The sequence below is a fragment of the Onychomys torridus genome, chromosome 23 (genome assembly GCF_903995425.1).
Source record: "Onychomys torridus chromosome 23, mOncTor1.1, whole genome shotgun sequence".
Classification (NCBI taxonomy): Eukaryota; Metazoa; Chordata; class Mammalia; order Rodentia; family Cricetidae; genus Onychomys; species Onychomys torridus.
Window position 1 is genome coordinate 58,868,235 of NC_050465.1, and position 21,496 is coordinate 58,889,730.

At 43.8% G+C, this 21,496-nt stretch overlaps 1 protein-coding gene across 2 annotated transcripts in view; it reads left to right on the forward strand.

The window, feature by feature from the left end:
* The first annotated feature begins 2,860 nt into the window (after window positions 1-2,860).
* The window catches only part of Ttll4 (tubulin tyrosine ligase like 4), a 47,401-nt gene continuing 28,765 nt past the window's right edge, over window positions 2,861-21,496 (forward strand). For both annotated transcript variants that reach the window (XM_036173232.1, XM_036173233.1), the window contains exon 1: window positions 2,861-2,999. The gene's annotated coding sequence lies outside the window, so the exon portion shown is untranslated. The remainder of the gene's footprint in view (window positions 3,000-21,496) is intronic.

Below are 21,496 nucleotides of genomic sequence, written 5' to 3' on the forward strand. Positions count from 1 at the left end.
GCTGTAGTGGCTCACACCTTTAATCCCAGCATTTGGGAGGCAGAGGCAGAGGCAGACAGATCTCTGAGTTCAAGGAAAGCCTGGTCTACAGTGTGAGCTCCAGGGCAACCAGAGAAACCCTGTCTCAAAAACCAAACCAGACAAGAAAGAAAGAAAGAAAGAGAGAGAGAGAAAGTGAGAGAGGGAGGGAGGGAGGAAGGAAGGACGGAAGGAAGGAAGGAAGGAAGGAAGGAAAAGAAAGGCAGGCAGACAGACAGACTGACCTGGATCATAACTGTAATCCTTACTACTAAGGTATGTTTTCTGTAGGTGTTGGGGTTTCTTACTCTTGTTCTTTTGGTTATTTATGTATTAACTTACTTATTGAGATAGAGTCTCACTATGCAGTTCTGGCTGGCCTGGAATTCTTTATTTCCATCAGGCTGGCCTTTAACTGGCAGAGACCTCTGCCTTTAGAGTGCTGGGATTAAAAGTGTATTCTACCATGCCTAGCTGTTTGGTTTTTGTGATGGGAACTGAATCCAAAACCTTGTGCATATCCCCTAGGCAAGCATTATCTCTAGGTAAGGTCATATCTCTTGGCCTTCCTATAGCATTTTATTTGGTTACTTACATTTTTATGCATGTACATGTTTATGTACAGAGGAAGTTTTTTGCGGAGTGGCTTCCTCAATCACTGCCAATCTTAATTTCTGAGTTACTGCCTGTCACTGAACTTGGAACCCACCAATAAGCTAGATGGACTGGCCAGCAAATAGAAGGGATCCTCCTGTCTCTACCTTCCAAGCACTGAGATCAGAGGCCTGCATAAGTGTGCCCAGCTTTTTATGTGGGTGTTGGGGATATGAGCTTTGTTTTTCTTTTTGGGGGATAAGGGGCCCAAGACAGGGTCTCTCTGTATAACCTTGACTGTCCTGGAACTCACTCTGTAGACCAGGCTGGCCTCGGACTCACAGAGATCCACCTGGCTCTGCCTCCCGAGTGCTGGGATTACAGGCGTGCGCCACCACTGCCTGGTGTGAACTTAGTTTTTCATACTTGTTCAACACTTTACTGACTGAATCACCTCCCCTACCCTCCCTGCACTATTTTTAAAACAATAGCAAACCACTAGCATTATGCCGTCTACACCCTCAGAACATCTATTCTCCCCAGAAAACAAGACTACCCCCTAAATCACCAAAAGTCAAAATACTTGGTTTAGTTTCCTGTGGCTGTCATAAGAAGTTACTACAAATTTGTCAGTTGTGGAGGTTAGAGGACGACTTTGTGAAATTTATTCTCTCTTTCCACCATGTAGTCCTACTTGAACTGAGCTCTTCGGTAAGCATCTTTATCTGCTGAGCCATCTAGCTGATCTGACCTTTTACATATTATCATCTAAAAACACTTCTCTCCTTTCTTAAAAAAAAAAAAAAAATTTGTCAGGCGGTGGTGGCACACACTTTGAATCTCAGCATTCGGGAGGCAGAGGCAGGCGATCTCTGTGAGTTTGAGGCCAGCCTGGTCTACAGAGTGAGTTCCAGGACAGTCAGGATTGTTACACAGAGAAACCCTATCTTAACACCCCCTCCCAATTATTTATGTTTGTGTGTGTGTGTGTGTGTGTGTGTGTGTGTGTGTGTGTATGTGTGGTGGTTATGTCCACGTGACTGCACGTGCCCTCAGACCTCAGAGGAGGATGTCAGATTGTCAGATGCTATGGATTTGGAGTTACAGCAGCTGTGCACCATACAACATGGTCCTGGGAATGGAACTCAGGATTCTGGAAGGGTAGTGTGCTCTCAACCATGAGGTTTTTTTTAACAGCCCCAGCTCTTCCATTTTGTCAAAGAAAGTTCATTCATACTTCATATTGGCTCAAATTCTGTATTTATCTGACTATAGCATGATTCAATTGTTTTCCTTTATATCCTCTACAGTGGAAATTACAGCCAATGCTTGATTGGATTCAGACTCAATTTTTAAAATTCTGTTAAAATCTAACGTTTTATAAAATATGTTGTACTTCATAAATACTGCTGTGTAATCTAAATCACATCAGGAGACAAACTGGATGACTGCCCTAGCTTTCCTGAACTAAGATTGGCCAAGTAATCCTTTACTAGTTTAACATCCACCAATGACGCCTAAATATTTTGTTGAGCATCCTTGCTGTGGTCTAAATTATTTCCATCAGGTTAGTCTTCTCGTTGATTATTCTCTAAATTTCTGTAGCTTGCTCTCTGAGAAAGATCCTTTTGCCCTCCAACTGTCTCTGTAGTTCTCAAAATTTAATAGGTCCAATGACATCTGAAACAGGCGGCAGATCTCCTTCTGTGTGGGGAAATAATGAAGGTACTCACATGTTCTTAAATTTCTCACTTGAAGCTCACAGAGCAGGTCGGTAGTTGTAGTTATGTCCCTGATAAGTCCTGTCCCCGCTACATGGTTGAATTTAGAGAAAGGTGAGTGGGAGGGAGTCAAAGTGGCTTGAACTATCTCTTCTTATCCGACTCAAACTCATGGAATTTTAGTGGAAATTCTTTTATAGAGTCTGGGCGCGGCATGGTCAGAGAGAGTCCATAGTGGTTAGGTAGAATGAATTGAGTCGTGGATTCCCAGAATGGAGCCTTTAACTGCAGGACTACAGTTCCCAGAATTCCGCTCGCAGAGTTCCAGAGTGCCACCAAGGCTGCGCGTGCGCAACTCTTGCACTTTTTTTTTTTTAAACTCCTCCCCATCCCCCCCCTTTTCCTCCATTCTCTAGGTAGCAGAAGCGCTCGGATTCGGCGCGCCTGCCTCGGGCCCGCCCCCCACCCGCCCCTTCCTGGCCTTCGGTCTGTCCGCTAGGGGCGCGCGCAGTGCGCGCAGACGGCCGGCGGCGTCGGCGGCGGAGTGCGGGTCGCGTGGCAGAGCGTGGTTGCTAGGGACACCTGAGGTCGCCCGCTCGCCCAGCAGGCGCAGCGAGGAAGCAGCGCGGAGCCGGCGCCAAGCCGTGTTGAAGGAGGGTACCCTAGGTGAGTGTGGCCGCGGAGCTGGGGTCCCAGCCCGGCCGGACGCTCCCGCTTGCCTCGGCCCCGGCCTTTGGCACGGGCCCCCAGCCCCGCTTCCGGTCCGCCACTTCGCCATTCTCCGGTGAGGCCGGCACCGCGGCCTCCTCCCCGGCCCGCTCCCGAGCCCTCCTCGGCGGCCGCCACGCGGGTCGAACTTAGTTGGCTTCTCGGGCGGCCCGAGCCCCGCAGCCTACTCGATCCTGGCTCCAGGCGTGTCCTCTTTCCCGCCGCGCTGCGGTTTAAATTCTGGCTTGGGTTGGAGCCCAGGCTCTTCTCAAGGCCTGCTTTTCCCCGACCCCACTCTGAGTTATCCGTCAGCACTGCCCTAGAGTCCAAGCAGGAGCTGTGATCCTATGTAATTGAACTCTTTTATCTAGCCATTTCTTCATTTAATCATTTGCAAACAGTTTTTTTTTTTTTTTTTTTTTTTTTTTTTTAATAAACATCGACAAGTAGGTAATGAGCGAAGCCACTCACTATGAAAGGTTCCTAGGGAGCAAGACAAACATGCCTTCAAGAGTTTACAGAACGGGGAATTTTTAATCAAGTATTTGCCATACTGTGTTGGTATGTACTGTGATAGAAATGGAGCACTTAACCGCGAGACTTGTTGGGAAAAATACGTCACCTCACCTCCAGTCTGAATCTTGGAAATGTTTTAATCCTTATTTGAAACCCATCCTTTATGGAGTCATGTTGGATATTCCAAATCTCATCCTTTATTCCAGCGCCTGTTCATTTGGCCAATCTGCAATAATCCAGAGGATCCTTTGAGAGAAGACATCATCCGACCCTATGCTTTCATTTGTTGCAATAAATACTGGGATTATTTGCATAAAACTATTCCCTTTGTTGCCGGGAATGTTACTGGCTACTTACTGACTTGGACTCTCAAGCCTGGCCTTAAAAGTTATCAAATGTTCTGTGGGAATAAGAGGTGGGAAGACATTCAAGTTACAAAGTAGCTTAAGCAAAAGAAACAGCAAGGCTTGAAAAGAGCAGCTCGGAGTTGTTTGTTGGGGGCCATTTCTATAACAGATGGCAAGAGGAACGTTCATAGGGATCACAAACTGTTTGGGGTGTTTTGCTGCATTATAACTATCCTCCACAGTGGTGGTTTATGAGCTGGGGTTATTAGGGCCTAAGACTTCACATTATAAGTTCAAATAAATCCATTTCCTGACTTACAGTTTCTAGGTAACTCTTTTCTAAGAGGGCCCTAAAAGGAAAGAGAGGGATGTATCTTCCACATATTGCAAATTTATATGAGAAAGCAAAAGAAAATTTTTTTCTTAAATGCCAAACTAGAAATGCTTTGGCGATGTTGATTACAGGAAAGCCTCTAGTAATTAAGCTACCTTCTAAACCCTGATAAGTTCCTTCCTGCCTTTCCCTAATACACATTTTTCCCTAATACACATTTTGTGGGTATTCTGAATTCAGAAAAATACAGCAGTTAAATGTGACTAGACCTTTTCTTTTATTCATTCATTCATTCATTCATTCATTCATTCATTGGAGATATCTTGGAACTTGCTCTGTAGACCAAGCTAGCCTTGATCCATCTGCCTCTGCCTCTGGGTACTAGAATTAAAGGCTGTGCCACCACTGCCTAGCTGTGATTTCTTTTTTTTTTGGGTGGGGGAGGGTATTTTTGAGATAGGGTCTCTTGTGTAGTCACGGCTATTTCTTAAAGGGGGGAGGGGTTCAACTAAGTAGCCCAGGCTGGCCTTGAACTCTGTAAGTTCAGGGTGATCTTGAACTCTAGCGTTGTAATTATGGGTGTCAGTTACTGTGTCTGGCTTGGAATACACAATTTAAAAAATTCTTATGGGGCCAGGGAGGGGGGTGGTGGCTCTCGCCCTTAATCCCAGCACTCGGGAGGCAGAGCCAGGTGGATCTCTGTGAGTTTGAGGCCAGCCTGGTCTACAGAGCGAGATCCAGGACAGGCACAAAAACTACACAGAGAAATCCTGTCTCAAACAAAACAAAACAAAAAAATTCTTATGGAAAGAGATGAGTAAAATTATGAATATATTTTTCCATGTAAAGATCAAAAAGCAGGAAAATAATGTCAGGTTTGTGTCTAAGAGTACAGAAGGGTAGATTGACTAAGGATTTCAGACTAGAGCCAAGTGACAGACACAGTCTAGAAATGATACAGCTTAAGGGTCTTGATTATTTTTTTTTTCTGCCAGTTAAAGAATTAAAAGGCAGGAAAAATCTGAATCGCAACAGGTAGCAGCAGAGAGATCTCAAGCACCTCGAAAGACTGTCAGTTAAATTATTGGGGGTGGGGGGTGAGCAAACATGCACAGTCAGACACATGGAAAGCCAAAAATCTAGTCTTTTCTGGAGGCCTGGGCATTTTAAAGCCTCTGGAGACTCCTCCCCTGTTTTAGGGTTGGTCAGTTTGAAGACAGGATGGTTGGTTGGTTCAAAACTGTGGTGTGACATGTCCTAATTAGATCTTGAATTTGTTGAGCCTGTCCATCATCAGGGGGCATGGCAGTTTTTTGTTTTTGTTTTTTTAAAGATTGATTTATTTATTATGTATACAGTGTTCTGTCTGCATGTGTCCCTGCAGGCCAGAAGAGGGCACCAGATCTCATTACAGGTGGTTGTGAGCTGCCATGTGGTTGCTGGGAATTGAACTTAGGACCTCTGGAAGAGCAGTCAGTGCTCTTAACTGTTGAGCCATCTCTCCAGCCCCAGCTTTTTTGTTTTTTTTTGTTTTTTTCTTTCAAGGGTGGAGGTTGAGGAAGAAGCTGGCCATCTTGGAAATTCACCATCTTTTTGCCTGTCAAGGAGTGTCTTAAACTCCTGGTCTCTCCTAAGGAGCCAGTGAGAAAATGGCTATCCAGAGATAGTGAAGATTTTCATGGTTGGTACTGTGGGAATGCAGAGCCTGGAAAGATGTGAAATCTGGCAGAATGAAGAAAGGTGGACAAGGATTAGAGTGGAATGGTCTGGGTTTCCAACTTTAGTGGCCACACGGGTCAGGAAACTGTTAAGAGCTACAAAGAGCCACAGCTGTGAAGGGGAAGGTTAGAGTTATGTTTTGGAGTAGAACCATCCACATGTCCAGGAAGAAGGGCCCAGGAAGCCATTTGTAGGTCTGGTGCTCTTGAGTGGAGGAGGTGGTTGCAGTTAGAGGGTGAATGAAGCTTGCTTTGGGAGACTGGCGGTTCGGAGACTGAGCTCAGAGGAGATAGCATAGAGAGGGAGGGGAGACAGGAATGCATGGCCAAGGAAAAGAGGGACCCTGTGGATGGAGAGCCGTCACTAATGGGAAGTGAGCCTGCTGCATAAGATCCGGAGTTGGGGTGGGTTTTCCCACCAGACTCTATGACCTTGGAATTATCTGATCCTAATCTCTCTGGATTTTAGCTTGGGACCTGATGCCCTGACCTGACAGAAAAGAACAGAGAAAGATGTTTTGTTTTTATCTCCAACACCCTGAACTTTTCACCTTTTTTGTGAAATGCTGATTTCTCTTGGGCTCTGAAATACAAAGAACCTTGTCGTTTAGAGGCCTCCTAGATATGTATGTCCTGGATAGGCAGTGCTGCTCTGGGTCAGCTGCTCTCAGACCTCCTTTTTGATTTCTTCATGCATTCCAGAAAGCTCTTTGAGTTTTCTCACCTTCAAGTATTGTGTGTGTGTGTGTGTGTGTGTGTGTGTGTGTGTGTGTGTACTAGAGATTATACCCAGGGAGTTATGCATGCTAGTCAGACATTTTACCATGATTTGTATCCCTAGACCATGATGTTGGGTGACAATTTTTTTTAGACAAGGTCTCATTATGCACACACCCCCCACCCCACCCCCACCTGTGGAACTTGATATGTAGACCAGGCTTGCCTTTACTCCACCAGCTTCTGCCTCTCGTGCTGGGATTACAGGCTTGTTCCACTATATATGGCTTTGATTTTTTTTTTTTTTAATTGGTTTTTCAAGACAGGGTTCCTCTGTGTAGCTTTGCGCCTTTCCTGGAACTCACTCTGTAGACCAGGCTGGCCTTGAATTCACAGAGATCCGCCTGGCGTGTGCCACCACTGCCCAGCTTGATTTTTTTTTTTTTTGTAATGTAAGAGGTATATCTTTTTTTGTTTTGTTTTTTTTTTTTGAGCTGAGCATCGAACCCAGGGCCTTGCACTTACTAGGCAAGCACTCTACCACTGAGCTAAATCCCCAACCCAGGAGGTATATCTCAAATTTACCATATTATAGAAACTGAAATTTACTTCATTTGGAAAAATTAATTGGTCCATTATTTACATGTTATAGTTAGTATAAATTAATGTTTTTAAATGCAAATCATTTTTGAGAACGAATTAGATTTTTTTTTTTTGAGACAGAGTTTCACTGTGTAGCTTTGCTCCTTTCCTGGAACTCGCTTTGTAGACCAGGCTGGCCTTGAACTCACAGAGATCCTCCTGCTTCTGCCTCCGAGTGCTGGGACTAAAGGCACGTGCCAGCACTACCCGACTGTTGTTTTTTTTTTAGGTGAAGAGAAGATAACTGGATTTTCATACTTATTTCTTTACTCAATTCTATTTTGATATATTAATTTTTGAGTTAGGAAGAAAATTTAGGAGAGGTGGCTTAGTGGTGCCTGTTCCTCCAGAGAACCAAGCTCTCTGCTGATTTTGGTTTTCCTGTCCTCTTTGAACATTGCATCCTTGTTGTACACAGACATAGATACAGACAAAATACTTAGACATATAAAACAACAACAAAAATATTAAAAAGAAGAGAATTTGGCCTTAGATGGTTAGAAGGGCCTGAAACACAAGGAGCCCTTGAGTATTATACTTTGGTATTGTATAAAAGAAGGACCAACTCTTGGTTGGTAGGGCTTTGTTTGCTATTTGGTTGTTCAGGTTGAGGTTTCACTAGGGAGCTCAGATTTTTCTAGAATTTTAAGACTTTACTGCATCAGTTTCACAAGTGTGGGGATAACCACAGGTGTGCGCCATCACACCAGCTTGTATGTGTTCTTGACTCCATGATATCATGTGGTAGGCACTGATTGAGTTATGCAGTTCTTCTAAACACTGTCATGTCTTCTTACACAGTCTAAAACAGTCATATTTGAAAGCAGGCATGATGGTGCCCGTAGGGAGGCTGTGGCAGGAGGGCTATACATCTGAGACCTACCTGTACTACATAGCAAGACCTTGTCTGAAGACACCAAAAGTGGGCCATTGAGATGGCTCATCAGCTAACAGCGCTTGCTACCAAGCCTGATGACCTGGGTTCAATCCTTGGAGCCCACATAATGGAAGGAGAGAAGAATCATGAAAGTTGTCCTCTGGCCTCCACATTATACTGTGACACTAACATGTACACATACTCACAAATAGATAAGTAAATGTTAAAAGTTCATATAAAGTAAAATAAAAAGCCATTTGTATTACCGTCACAATTTCCAGAAAAACAGCCCTGCTTCAAGTGGATACAGTTTTGCCAAAATTGTGATTTTTCTTTTGGAAGCTCAGATTTTTCTCGTTGGCACTAAGTGCTGTCAGCTGTTTACTTGAAGTGACAGGCTTTCCTTTGTTTCATTTTCCAGAAATGTCTGCCAGACACTGAAGTCTGAAGGACTTTGTCGCTTACGTCATTCATTCTTTCAAATAAACATGGTGTTCTACAGAGAAATCTGGCCGTTCAGTCTCACAAGTGCTTGGCTTAGAGACAGTCATCTGTATGAGCTTAAGTAGTTTTGTGTTTTACTTTGTTTGAGATAAGGGTTTCTTTCATGTAGCCCAGGCTGGCCTGGGACTCACTGTGTGGTTGAGAACAGCCTTAAACTCCTGCCTCTACCTTGGAAGTGTTAGGATTACAGGCCTGTGCCATTGTGCGCCTCTAGTGTATCTAAGTGCACTTTTTCCCCATCTCACCCGGGTGCTGGGGTCTGAAACTAGGCCTTCCATCTTGTTGGGCAAGTGCTGTCCGCGAGCTGTCCCCTTAGATCTTGTCACGTAGACTCTTTGGGACTTGAACAATAATTATTGCTGTCCTGTGATATGAAATTGCTGCCCTTTCAGTGTGCTGCCAGTCAGTGCGGCCTGTGGAGAACCTGAGCAGCTGCTGTCCTAAACCGGAGAGGGGGCGGGCAGTGGCTCTGTTCCTCGTTGTCTTTCCTGCACCATCAGTGGGAAGGTCAGCACAGTGGGAAGGCAAATATTCTCTTATTTCTGGTAGACAAACACTTCTGACCTAGTAGAACCTCTGAGAGGGTCTCAGGGCTCCAGCAGGTTCTGTGAACCGTGCCTGAGGACTGCTGTTTGCCTGAGGTGTCTGTGGAAACTGATAAAAATCAAAACTTCAGAAGAGCTAGTCGCCTGGTCATATAAGCTTCAACTAGTCTCCCTTGTCAGTAGTCTCTAGTTTTACCCTCTTGGGTCTAGCTGTTGTGACCCATATCTTTTTCATGGTTTACTCTTTCAGATGCAGTCTTGCACTGCTCTGCCAGACTGCCTTCGATGTTTCTTTACTTGTAGTAATCCTGACCTTCCCTTTCTTAAAAACTGGAGTTTGACCTTCCTTGTGTGACTTGTAGAAATCAGTTTGCCTGGGACTAGAGAGATGGCTCAGTCAGTGGCTGAGAGCTTATCACTGCACAGACAGGGCCTGCCTTCAGTTCCCCACACAACTGCCTGTAACTCCAGTTCCAGGGGCCTCCGAGGGTACCTGCACTGATGTGCACATACTCATGAATATCTACGTACATACACAAAATGAGAAATAAAAATAAACCTTAAAAATTTATTAAATTCATTGCTTCTCCAATTTACTTTAGGGAGCTAGAGTGTGGGATTTATCATGTCAGAGAAAGTGGGTTTGATTCCTTCACTCAGCCCTGTCTATTGCTAGGTGAGTTACTTACATCAAGGGATCCTGTCAGGAACCTTGTGGATTGTATGTAGATGATGAACCATTTCCAGTGCCCCAAATTCCCCAGGTGACCTACAGAAACACCTAGATGGAGGAGGTAAAGGAAACTACAGATCTCAGTGTCACATCCAAGATAATGATTTAATCAGTGTGTAATGAATAATTGCTTTCTTTTTTTGGCATAGGCTACTAATTGTTCTCACTTGCTTAAGGAAACAAGGCAAAAGTATCCCTGCAGATTGGACAGAACAGAAAAGACTGTCTCTCTCTCTCTCTCCCCCCCTCTCCTCTCTGTCTCTGTCTTTGTCTCTCTCTTTGTGTGTGTGTGTATGTGTCTCTGTCTCTGTGTGTGTCTGAGAGAGTGAAAATAGGATTTGGGATTGAACCTCAAGCATGCCAAGCAACTAACTGCTCTGTTCTAGGCTACATCCCAACACTTCTTACCTTTTCTTCCTTCCTTCCTTCCTTCCTTCCTTCCTTCCTTCCTTCCTTCCTTCCCCCCCCCCCTCTCTCTCTTTCTTTCTTTCTTTCTTTCTTTGAGACAGGGTTTCTCTGTGTATCCCTGGCTGTCCTGGAACTTGCTCTGTAGACCAGGCTGACCTCGAACTCAGATCTTCCTGCCTTTGTCCCCTGAGTGCTAGGATTAAAATTGTGCACCACCACCGACTGGCCATTTCTTACTTTTTATTTTGAGGCAGTCTTTCACTGAGTTGCCCAAGCTGGTCTTGAATTCCTTCTGTAGTTCCTGAAAACCTTGGACCCATGATCATCCTGGTCATCCTCCAGTAATTAGGATTACAGGTCTGCACTATCAGGCCTGGCAGATGCAGGAGCATCTGATGGCTCTAAGCTATTTTTTAAAAAGAGCATTGTGAGCCATTTGTGGTGATGCATACATGTAGCCAGAAGTTTCTCTAGTCCTACTCAGCCTCAGTCAGGATGAGTCTCAGCCACCCACCTCCTTCAGCCACTGGGTCCCAAGTAAACACACAGAGGCTTGTGTTACTTACAAACTGTATGGCCTATTGCTTCAGATTCTTGCTAGCTAGCTCTTTCATCTTAAATTAACCCATCCTATTAATCTATATTTTGCCACATGATCTGCTGGCATCTTGTTGCTCCTTTGGCGGTGTCTGGCTTCTTTCCTGACCTTTTTCTTCCTCTGTCTCTTTAGTTTGAATGTACCACCTATCCTTCTTAATCTTCCTCGCCATTGGCCAAACAGCTTTATTTATCAACCAATAGAGCAACACATATTCACAGCGTACAGAAAGACACAGCACATACAGTACTTAGGATGGCTAGGCAACAGGATTGCCACAAATTCAGACATCCTGAGCTACAGAATGAAATGTGTGTTGGGGGGCATGGGGGAATTGGAGAGATAGCTCAGATGGTAAGTGCTTGTTGTTCGAGCATGAGGACCTGGGTTTGACTCCTCAGAACCCATGTAACAACACAATCATCTGTAATCCCAATGCTCCTATTGAGAGATGGGAGACAGAGACAGAAGCTGGTAGGAAGCTCACAGGCCAGCTAGCCTGCTATACAATATGGAAAAACAGAGACACTGTCTTAAACAGAGGAGAAGGTGAGACCAACAAACATTTGAGGTTGTCTTCCTACCTCCACATGAGCACTATGGCATATGTACTCGAGTCACACACACTAACACCAAAAAGAAATAGAAGAGATTCTAGGGAGAGGCAAGTGGAGAAGTGGAGAATTCACCTGGTGACAGATGATGGTGACCTGATTGAGGTAGTGACTGGAGATCAGGAACAATTAATTAAAAAAACTTATTTGAGCTGGGTGCATGCCTTTAGTTCCAACACTCATGAGGCAGAGGCATGTGGAGCTCTGTTAGTTCAAGGCCAGCCAGAGAAAGCCTGTCTTGGAGTGTGGGGAAATACCCCAACAAAACCCCACAAATTTTCTTTGAAGCTGGAAATACTTGTTGATAGATTGAGTGGAAGAGAAAGGTCAGCAGAGATCAGGGTCAAGTCCTCATTACCCCTGGCAAGTTGTAGACCTTCTCTTTTCCCTAGTTTTTTTTTTTTTTTTGAGAGTGGTCATTCACTGTGCAGCCCAGGCCTCAGACTTACGCTCCTCCTGCCTCAGCCACAAGAGTGCTGAAATTATGTCGTTGTCACCATACCTGGTTTGAATTTTAGTATATTAAAGTCATACTATGGAACATCAGTGTCTTTCCTGCCCCTGATACTAATTCAAATTGAACTGGGCAGGGAGAGGGTTGATTTGTTCTCTAGTGCGGCTTTCCTAAAAGTTGACATTCCCATCTGCTTTCAGAAGGATGAAAAGATCATTTGTTCCCTCTTAAATGACATAGCTGTAGGAACCCTTCATTCCCCACACTGCCTCCCTTGTTTCATTCTTTCTAGCACCAGAGACCTTCTCTCGGCCTCTCAGGTTCCTGCTTCTCAACTGTGTGTAGACAGTTCCTGCTCTCTCTGCTGAGGATAAGACTCAGGTTTTGTGGACAGGGAGGTTCTGTGGAGAATCAGGTTTTAATGGCATTCTTCAGGCAACCCCAATCCCATAGCATGTTGACTGGCCCCAGGAACTGCTTTGTTAAGCTTCATCTGCCAGGCCCTGGTGTTTGCCTCCTCCTCTGAGTTGCCTTGAAACAGAGTTTGCAAGTTTACTGGCAGATGGATTTAAAACAGCTACATTTAAAAGACTTCTCATGAGCATGTGACCTTGCTCTGTACCTTAGAGCATGACAGGTGGATTCCTGTTCATCTTATTTTAGGTAGTAGAATGTGCATGAATGTGAACATCCTGTTGCATCAACATCATTTGTTAAAAAGATGACCCCTTCATGAAATTGCTGAGGCAACTTTTAATTGGCCAGAATGTGGTTTATTTCTGTTGTGTCCCATTGGCCTACATGTCTATTCTTAACACTAGTGTCATAGCCTTGTTCTAAATTGTGGAATTAGGCAGAGTAAGTCTCCCTGCTGTTAGGTCTCCTGTTCTGTATATATAGATTTCCATGTCCACTTGTCAGCTTCATCAGAAAAGCCTTCTGGAATTTGGATAACAATTGCATTTACTCTGTGTGTCAGTCAGAAAGAATTGCCAACTTCATAGTGAGACTTCTGATTCATGAACATGTTACCTCTTCATAGGTTTACACCTCTAATTTCTTTTAGCAGTTTCTGTATTTTTCATTGTATAGGTCTACACTTTTGTTAATGTTAAAGTTATTCCTAAGATTGGGCACATCGATAAGACATCCTTAGTCTTTACTCAGAAGATAGCGGCAAAAGACTAGTTTGAGCCCAGGAGTTGAACCTAGCCTGAGCAACACAGCAAGACCCTTTGCCAACCTGAAAGTAATCATTTCAGCCCAAATAGGAACCAAGGAGATTTAATTCTTTTTGATGATACTGTAAATGGAATTGTTGATTTGCTTGTAGGATGCTAGAGATTACACCCAGGGACTGTGCATTAGCTAATTGCTCTACTGTGAAGCTATGACCAGTCTTGGTTTGGCTTGGTTTTTGCAGACAGGTGTACCCAGATTGGCCTCACACTGAGAATAATATTTTTAAAAAAAATTTTAGATTTATTAATTTTATTATTTTATGTGTATGTTTGTTTTGCTACATGTATGTATATGTACCATGTGCATGCCTGGTACCTCTAGAGGTCAGAAGAGGAAGTGAGACATTCTAGGACTGGAGTTCAAGACAGTTGTGAACTGCTGTGTGTGTTCTGGGAATGGATCCTAGGTCCTCCAAGAAGTGCTTTTAACTGCTGAGCCAACTCCCCAGCCCTGAGAATAATCTTGAACTTCAGATCCTCCTCCCTCCGTCCCTGATTACAGGTCTGGGCCACTACGGCATTTATGTGATACTGCAGCTTGAACTGAGGGCTTGCTAGGTAAGCACTCTCCTAACTGATCCCCTCACTGGACCATTTTCTTAGAGTTTGAGAGAAAAATAACAGGATAGGCAAGCTGTAAATCTTGGCAGGAGGAGAGAGATGGAGAAGAGGAAGAGAGATAGGCATGCCTTTTGAGTTAGAACCCAAGAAAATGGCAAGTTTAGCAGTGGAGGTCGACATGGAGCTTCAGGGGTGAGGGTGAGGTTTTTTGTTTGCTTATGTGGTGCTGGGGAGATGGCTCAGTGGGTAAAAGCACTTGTCATGCAAGCGTGAGCCTCTGAGTTTGAATCCTTAGAATCCACACATAAGCCAGGAGCAGTAACTCCTGTTCCTGCAATCCCATGTTCCTCATCCTCAGGGAGATAGAAAGCAAAGGCAGGAGACTCCCCAGGAGCTTGCAGGTAGCTAACCTGGCCTATGCAGCAAAAAACCCAAGAGCTCTTGTTTCAAACAAGAGCTAACCTATACACATATACCCAAAAAGTGAATTAAAAATTTCTAATTGTCTTTGTGTATCAGCCTTGTACCCTCTGGCCCTACTAAACTTGCTTCTTTATTCTAGTTTTTTTTTTTTTTTTTTGTAGATTTCTTGGGATTTTATAGGTTTCTTAGGGTTTTGTGTGTCCGTCTCCACCCTGCTCCCCCCCCATTTCTCTTTGTAACATCCTTAGCTGCCCTGGAACTTGATTTGTAAACCAGGCTGTCCTTGGACTCACAGAGTGAGCCTCCTGAGTGCTGAGATTAAAGGCATGCACCACTCTGCTTGGCTATGGACTTAATTTTTTGTTTTGTTTTGTTTTGTTTTTTTGAGACAGGGTTTCTCTGTAGTTTTGGTGCCTGTCCTGGATCTCACTCTGTAGACCAGGCTGGCCTCGAACTCACAGAGATCCGCTTGGCTCTGCCTCCCGAGTGCTGGGACTATAAAGGCATGCACCACCACCGCTCAGCTTGGACTTAATTTTTTAAAAAAATATTTTGTGTGTGTGTGTGTGTGTGTGTGTGTGTGTGTGTGTGTGTGGTGTGTTTTCATTCAAGTGAGCATGTTTTATAGTGCATGTGTAGAGGTCAGAGGACAGCTTGTGGGAGTTGGCTCTCTTCGTGTGGATTCTGGGATTGAACTCAAGTGGTCTTCAAAATTGGCAGCAAGAGCCTTTGCCCACTGAGCCATCTAGCTGGCCTGATTTCTTAGATTTCTATTTCTGCTGCCAAGAAAACTCCCTCCCCCCCCCCAGAAAAACCAAAAACCTTATTTGTCCCTTTTTAATTTGTATTCCTTTGATTCCCCCCCCCCCCCCCCTTTTTTTGGTTTTTCGAGCCACAGTTTCTCTAGGTAGCCTTGGCTGCCCTGGAACTCACTCTGTTGTAGAGTGTTTAATTATGTAAAGATGTGTTGCTGTTTTACCTTGCCTGCCTAAGGCACCTGATTGGTCTAATAAAAAGCTGAACAGCCAGTATCAAAGAAAGAAAGAAAAAGAGGTATAGGCTGGAGTTCTGGTCAGGGAGAGTAAATAGGAGGAGAAATTTAGGCTCTGGGAAGAAAGAAAAAGAGATGCCAGGAACCAGACAGCCAGGTATGGAGGAAGCAGGAAATCAGGACATACAGAATGAAAGAAAGGTAAAAAGCACCGAGGCAAATTGTAGATGAAGAGAAACAGGTTAAATTAAGTCATAAGAGCTAGTGGGACAAGCCTAAGCTAAGGCTGAGCATTCATAATTAATAATAACTCTCTGTCTTTATTTGGGAGCTGGTTGGCAACCCAAAGAAAATTCCAGCTACAGCTCTGTAGACCAGGCAAGCCTGAAACTCATAGAGATCTGCCTGCCTCTGCCTCCCAAGTTCTGGAATTAAAGGTGTGAGCCACCACTGCCTGGTTCCTTTGATTTCCTTTTGCCTTCCAGTACAGAGTTGACTAACACTGATAAACAGCCTTCCTTGCCTCCTTCCCAGCTTTTGGGAAGGCACCCATTGTCTCACTATTAGTTTGATAGATGTTTTGGGATCTTTTTTTTTTTCTTTTTTTTCTTTTTTTTTTTGAGACAGGGTTTCTTTGTGTAGCTTTGGAGCCTGTCCTGGAACTCACTCTGTAGCCCAGGCTGGCCTTGAACTCAGAGATCTGCCTGCCTCTGCCTCCCGAGTGCTGGGATTATAGGCGTGTGCCACCACCGCCCAGCTCAATTTTCTTTTTTTAAAGATTTACTTATCATAATACAATGTTCTGTCTGCATGTATAACTGCAGGCCAGAAGAGGGCGCCAGATCTCATTACAGATAGCTGTGAGCCACCATGTGGTTGCTGGGAATTGAACTCAGGATTTCTGGAAGAGCAGTCAGTGCTCTTAACCTCTCGCCTATCTCTCCAGCCCCTCAAATTTGGTTTCTTGAAACTACTTAATAGGGTTATGGTTATTTCCCCTCTCATGTCTTTCCCAGAATACTGCAGCTGTGAGGCCCAGCATTAAAAAGTGGCTAATTGCTGAGCACTGAATGTGATGAACTGCTGACCAGGACTTTGCTTGGCAGGAGCCCCTGTGAGCTGCCAGCTGCTAATGCAGTGTGGCTGGAAAGAGAAAGAGTACCCTGGAGACTCTTGGAAAACTTCGCACAAGTAATACGTGGTTTTGTTTGAAACGTCAAACGATGTAGGTGTCTTGAAATGAATTATCAGATATCCCTCACCTTCCCCTACCTGATCCTTTGTCCTATTCCTCTGCCCAGGATGACCCCACTAACAATGGGGTGTGCATTCTCCCAGCCTTTTGATTTTACACAAGTAGACTCAGATGCCCTGAAAGTTTTCCAGGGGGACTTTCCAGCAATTTTCTCCTCAACTACTACTGTGCTCTTAATTAACTTTGACTTTCCTTTCAGCTGGGCAGTTTCCTGTTTAGGCCTACATGGAGGAACTTAGCCACAGAAACAGACTTGTATTCTTTTAAACTTGAACCCTACAGGCAGTAAGTAGTTCAGTGTCTGTACACCCTCTTCCTCTTAGCTCTTGTGGATATCCTTGGGAATAATATATAGGGACAAGAATTTCATTTACTCTATAAAGTGTTAGATTATTCAAACTGCTATTTTCCAAGTGAGCTCAGTTTGTTGGTTCCCTAAGAAAGTTCTCTGTAAGGGGCTGATTGGAGGGTCAGGCAATGTTGGGTCATTTGGTTATATGCAGAGAACATAAGTACAAATGCCTGTGCTTGTCTTTAAGTAGTGTGTGTGTGTGTGTGTGTGTGTGTGTGTGTGTGTGTGTGCATGTGCATAATTTTAAACGTATGTAAATTAAATGAAAATAATAGAGCTTATGGAAAATTCCCTTTTTAAACTTTTATTTTATGCGTATGGTTGTTTTGCTTGTATGTCTGTCCATATGTGCCTGGTACCTGTGGAGGCCAGAAGAATGCAACAGATCTCCTGAAATGAGTTACAGATGGTTGTGAGCCATTTGGGTGCTGGGAATTGAACCTGGGTCCTCTGGAAGAGCAACCAGTGCTTTTTTTAACCCCTGAACCATTTCTTCAGCCTCAGAAAATTCTTTTTTTAAAATAAATTTTTAAAAAAGATTTGTTTATTTATTAGGTATAAAGTGTTCTGCCTGCATTTATGCTACAGGCCAGAAGAAGGTACCAGATCTCATTACAGATGGTTGTGAGCCACCATGTGGTTGCTGGGAATTGAACTCAGGATCTCTGAAAGAACAGTAAGAACAGCCAGTGCTCTTAACCACTAAGCCATCTCTCCAGCCCTAGAAAATGCTTTTTAATTTGCTTAATTAAATTGCTTTTATGAAATTCGACTTAAGTTGGCTACTTTTAAATATTTTTGTTTTATCTGTATAAGTTTGCTTACATGTTTGTATGTCCACCATGTGCATGCTAAGTTGTGGTAGGGTGGTTTTGGGTTTTTTGTTTCTTTGTTTTGAGACAGGGTCTCACCATGTAGCCCTAGTTGGCTTGGAATTCACTATGTAGTCCAGGCTGGCCTGGAATCTACAGAGCTTTATCTGGCTCTGCCTTCCAAGAGCTGGGATTAAAGACGTGTGTCACCATGCCTGGCTAAATTGGGTATTTGTCTTTGTTTGTTCTGAGACAGGATCTCACTGTGTAGCTTTAGCTGGCTAAGAACTGACTGTGTAGAGCAGTCTAGCCTTGAACTTGTAGAGAGCCACCTGCTTCCTGAATGCAGGAATTAAAGGCGCACACTAACACACTGGGTATTTGTGAAGGAAGGCTTCTACCAATGGTCTTCCACACGTCTTTGCTTCCTGTTCTCTTTACCTGGGGTGACTCATCCTAATGTTTTGTTTAGGAGAAGGACAGTCTGATCCCTGGGTCCTAAAGGTATTCAGACAGATCTACAGAGTGACTCATCACAGTACACTTACATATTTAAGGGGGCTGGGAAAAAGCTTGTGAAATGATACTGTGTTCAAAATCAAGAGAATACTTCAGGGGATGGGCTTCACCCAGCAGGAAGCTGCCTTGTGAGGGTGTCTGGGAGCCAGGTAGTATTTGCCTGTGTGGACTATGACTTGATGGTGGAGCTCAGCATTTTTTGTTTTGTTGTTTGGAGACAGGGTTTCTCTGTGTAGCCATGGCTGTCCTAGAACTCTATAGACCAAGCTGTCCCTCGAGCTCAGAGATTATGCCTGCCTCTGCCTCCCCCTCCTCCCCACACTACTGGGATTAAAGGTGTGTGTCACTATGCCCAGCTAGAACTCACCATTCTTAGTATGTTCGCTTTTGAAACTGTTTTCAAACTGATTTTAAAATAATTTGATTTCCTCAAATTATTAGAATTTGGAGCCTTTCAAAGCTTTGTAAGCTTGACAATCACATTCCCAAAGGCCCTGAGCATCACACAGGAAAATGTGACCTTTGGCAGTGGTGGGGATATTGTCACTAAACCTGTTTCCTATGACACTGAGTTTTGATTTCGTTAGGAATTCCCACAAAGAGAAAGAAGTTGCTTTTAGCAAACATCATTTCCTTATTTGAGCCAGAAACTACTTCTGAACTAAAGCCAGATTGAGGCACCTCTAAGTGACACTGTTGTGGAGTGGTACTGTTTACTTTGTTTTCTTGGAGCCACTGTCTACAGAGTATCTGACACAGCAGATTTGTCTTTGCTTGGCACTTCATGACACTGCCATGTTAGCTGACCCTGTCACTTACGATCTGTGGAACTCTGTAATAATTAAAGAAACAGTCTCACCTCCCTGGACCGTACATACAGACACTTCTTAAAGACAAAAGCCAGCTGGGCGGTGGTGGCACATGCCTTTAATCCCAGCACTTGGGAGGCAGGGGCAGGCAGATCTTTGTGAGTTCGAGGCCAGCCTGGTCTACAGAGTGAGATCCAGGAAAGGCGCAAAGCTACACAGAGAAACCCTGTCTCTAAAAACCAAAAAAAAAAAAAAAAAAAAAAAAAAAAAAAGGCCGTCCTTTACACACCATGGAACTGATGAGAGAACAGAAGAAATGGAAATGATTGTCTCGGAGACATGAGTATCTCATCAGTGAGAAAAGAGTTCACCTATATTGGAGCTAACTCAATATGGGAGCAAACTACCTTTTGCCTTTGAAGATGGTGGGATTTTATCCTTAGACTCTTTCTTCCTTAGTTGTATTAAAAGGCAAGCCAGCCAGGTGCAGTGGCATGTGCCTGTAATTGGGAAACAGAGGCAAGCAAATGTCTGTGAGCTGGAGGTTATCCTGGTTTACATATTGAGTTTCAAGCTCACCAAAGCTGTATAGTGAGATCCTGTGAAAAAACAAACAAAAAACAAAGAACAAACTAGTTAGTGTCTGTGGTCAATGTTGATGACACAGGATTAGTTACCTGGTGGGTTACAGAGAAAAACCGAAAAACCGAGTAGTAAGTATGTCAGAAGGAAGGGTCTCTTCATTATGCAGTGGTTTTGATTGATAGCTGTGGAGAAAAGTGGGGCTGTCTGTGGTATTGGTGAGAAATCTATGGAGCACTCTTAGACACTTCACCCATAAATAAAGCCTTGAGCCAGAACTTATAAAAACCTAGAGGTGAATGGGAACTCAGTAGTAGAATTGCTTTTCACGGGGTGTCAGCCTTGGGTTTTATTTCCTTAGCGCTTGTGTCCTATTGCTGTGGGGTATCTGTTGCGTTGCATTGGTAGGGCAAGATGTGGGTTCCTGAAAGAGAATTGGGTTGAACTGTGAGTCTTTTGAGTGTACCCAGCACTTATACATGCGTACACATGTGCTGTCTTACAAGGTCATCAGTAGGGCTTGACTCTTTCAATGTTAGGCTTTGCTATTGTATGTGTACAGGGTAATTGTCCCCTAAACACTGTCTCCATCATGTGGACTTGAGTGGAGTTGCATTTTGTCTCTTCTTTTTGAGGATACTGACCTCAATACTGTTTATAGCATTTACCCTGTTTTTAGCTCACCCTTTCTTTTGTCGTCTTGTATGTTTTTGTGTTCTTGAAAAGGGCTCCCTGTAGGTCCGCATGTGTGTAGGAAAGGAGGACAACATCACATGACTTCTTCAGGCTCTTTGTTAGTGTCTTCTCTCTAGTGGTTGTAGACAGGACTCTTGGATCTTGGACAATACTCTGATCAAAATACAAAATCTCCTCCTATTAAATCATAAACACAACTTGAATAAAAATCTCCCTGCTAACTTCTCCAGCTCTTTTGATAGGGATATCAGGACTCCATCGTCTGAGGTGTTACCCTCTGGGTGTGGTCACGCAGGCTGACCTACCTTTCCCCACTGCTATGAGAACTAGAATGTTCTGTGAGTTCTATCTAGACAGTGACCATGTTGAAGAATTGTGAGACAAGGCTGGGCATATATTGCTTTAGAGAAAATTTTGAAAGAGAAGACATACAAAGCAACTTCTCCACCCCAGAGAGCACCAAACTGCAGGCCGGGTCCTGGAGTGAAAGGTGCTGTTCTTTTCCTTCCTCTCTGCCTCTCCCTCAGTTCTCCATTCCATACAGATACTGAGGATAAAGTCACCTTAAGTAGAAAAGTGTTGGTGTTTAGTACCAGCATTGCTTCTTTCCCACCAGTATGTTGGTTGAAATTGTAGTTGGAATGGTTGTCAAGATTCATTTTTTTTGGTTTTTGGTTTTTTTCGTTTTTTTATTTGGTCTTTTATTTTTGGTTTTTCAAGGCAGGATTTCTCTGTGTAGTTTGGGTTCCTGTCTTAGAACTCGCTCTGTAGCCCAGGCTGGCCTTGAACTCCCAGAGATCTGCCTGCCTCTGCCTCCTGAGTGCTGGGATTAAAGGCGTGCGCCACCACCACCTGGCCGACAAGATTCTTGAAGAGATGAAATTGCTCAAACAGATTTCAGGGTTAGCCAGAGAATTTTCTATTTCTGCCTGAATTTGTCTAGTTTAAAAAAAAAAAAGACCAAAGTAAAGACAGTTTAACTAGAGCAAGAACAGTAGAGCCAATGCATTCTTGGACAACCTTTGAGCTTTCTGAATGAGTTGAGAAGGGGGTACAGGCTGGTCTTTGCCACTTTCAGACCTATCTACCATATTAGGTACAAAAGGTAGCCATTCAGGTACCGTCTAGGATGGTGATAGACATTTATTTATTTTTTTTTTAAAGGCTTTAACTTTTTCTTTGACAGTTCCATATTTATATGTGTGTG